Here is a 2875-nt window from a genome sequence, read left to right as displayed (position 1 = left end):
GGCACTCTCCACAGTCAGTCTTGTTTTCTTTTGTAATTAAATAGTATTTTACAAATACTTTTAATTTTGCATACTTATTAATTACTTATATTTCAGAAGTGACATGCACCAGTAAACTTTGCAAGGTCTAGAGATTCCGTCTCATTGGTCTTTCTATACCTTGGAGTACCAAGTAATTTATCAATATATGTTTGTTGAATAAACAAACTATGCAGCAAAACAATGTTAATTTTATGTATTTAAGGATTAATTTACCTAATTTGGTTCCTTAGAAAAAGAAACCATGTTTCACAAATATACAATATAATAAAATAAAGACATCAAATATTATATTATAATATTAATAATTATAAGTTAAATTTCATATATCACAGCATATTTCCTAGCATGATAGTTGGAAACTGAGAGGAGAAACAACAAGGGAAATGCTTGATCCCAAGGTAAAATTAGATTTAGCATAAGCCATTGGAGGATTATAATTAGAGGAGAAACAATAAGGGAAACCCTTGATCTCAAGGTAAAATTTGATTTAGTTTAAGGTAAGATTGAGTGTTATAAGACACTGCTAGGACTTTTTTTTTTAACTAGAGTTGAATTTTTTTTTAAAATAGCAATTTTGTTGTTTTTGGAGAAGATTTTTAAAAATAAGATGTTTATAAAGATATATTTTCATAAAATATGTAATATATTTGGTGACTTTAAATAGAAGTTTATACTGGTAAAACTGAAGAAAAGTAAATTTGTCATGGATTTAGTAAGTTTTGCAGACTACTGTGATGGAGGACTTGAGCCTGCAATCCAGGAGAGGGAAAACAGGAACATCAGTTATCTGTAGGCTCATGCAGATCATTCACCTAGCCCAGATTCAGCCCTACCTCTGAACAGATTTAAAAAAAACAAAAAAGTCACAGAAAGACACAGTTATTGCCATTAACATCAGCCAACAGCCAAGGACTTTATCCAGAATGCCTTAGCTATTCCCTTCTTCCCTTGTCTGTGTCACGAGCACTTTCCTGTTTATTCATTGATTCATCCAAATCAGTGTCACTTTCAAAAAGCTTTCCCAAGCCCAATTAATTACTTTCCCCTTCAGGCTTTAAAAGCACCTGTGTCTGTATCTGTTAAAGAACTTACCACAATATTTGTATATCCTCATAATCTCTGTCTGAGACTCAGAGACAATACCCAGTTTTCAGTACAAGTTCAACCCTTGCACAGTTTGTGGCACTTGGGAAAACCCTATAGAAGGAATAAAACACTTTATCCTATGGTAATGTATCCTATCCTCTTTTAAGGTTGCTCTCCCTTTCATTTCTGTGGAAACTTCAAACAAGAGGGCCAAAAGATCACAAGACCAATCAGTGGCATGGTTTGAAATATAGCCAGCTCCCCATCCCCGGTGTCCCCACCCTAAACTTGTTAGTAAAGTAACCTAAGAGAAGTGAGAAGTTTGCCAGGTCAGAGCAATCCGCATTCCCAATTGTAGATCTTTCATGGAATTAAGCAGCAGAAGGGGTCACTGCCCTCAGGTGTAATCTGTTACTGGGCAATCCCTTCTGTCTCTGAATTCCATCCTTCCATAATCTATTTCTTATTTCATCTAGTTTATAGCAGGCCTTCCATCACCTACCACATTATTTAGATTCTAGCATACACTTTCCCATTGTCTAATTTGATGTTTCAGTTATTTCTTACTCCTCAACATTTTAAGCAAGCCATAGAATGCCCTTCTAGTATTCCTGCAGAGCAATTCTTGTGCTTTACTGCACATGTCAGCTTTTCTCCAAAACTTTATTTAAGCTTCACTTGATTATGGTTTAAATATATATTGCTGAAACAGAATGCTCTGACCCTGATAGGTACACACACCCACCTCTAATACTCTTTGCTCCAAGAAATAAATACGAAGGAACAACTTTTTATAAAATTTATAACAAATATTCTGATAGGAGTACCCAACACAAAATAAAACTATCAATGGCTGAATTCTAACTGCAATGTACATGACATCATGTACATCTTTGTGAAAATAGATGACAGGGACCCAGAGAAAATGAGAACTTAGTAAAAATAATAAACACAAAATGGAACTGACAATCAGCCAAAGGTGGAATCTGTGGCAGACTACAACTGACAGAAGAATCAAAGCTTGGCATTTAGATCACGAAAGATGGACTCTCATAGAGCTAATAACTCAAATTACAAATTTGTAAAGGTGGAATTATAGTTGATAAGTTCTTATCTATGAAACAATATGGTCAAAAACTGTTCTGTAAATCAAATCTTAAATTTATACAGAAAAGGAAAGCAATGAAACATTTTGGGAAAAAATGAAAGTAGACAAAAAAATGAAAATGGTTCAACTACATAGAGAAATGATCTAATTGTTAAATTAGTTAATGAAATTCATTCTGGAATGTGAATTTTCAGCAATTATTTATCAACATCAATATACTTATTATTGAAACATTTGTAAGTTATACATGTGGGGTCAAAATATTCTATGTCTAAATAGCTGGGTCAAAATGTCCTGCATTCCCTTTGTGCCAGAATCCCACTTTTATCTCCTTGATCTTCCCTTAGATATCTGTGTGTAAATAGTGCTTTGGGACTTCACTGGGTCATACATTGTTATTAATAAAATGACAATATGCTTATGGGTTTGCTTTTTATTTTTTCTTTGGAAAGAGAAGAGCTTGTTTTTAAAGGTGTTGGTATTTAGGGATTTTTTTTGTTGTTCTGCTGTTTCCATGAATAGTTAATATGATTCAAAGGATGCGGGATGGAGGGGAAAAACAACTGGGTAACTACAGGCTTTATTAACAGGTGTTATTCCTGAGAAGTAATTCTCTTCATTCTGCAGTATGAATTCTTT

Source organism: Sciurus vulgaris, assembly GCF_902686455.1.
Source record: "Sciurus vulgaris genome assembly, chromosome: 4".
Taxonomy (NCBI): Eukaryota; Metazoa; Chordata; class Mammalia; order Rodentia; family Sciuridae; genus Sciurus; species Sciurus vulgaris.
Note: the sequence above shows the minus strand (reverse complement) of the source record.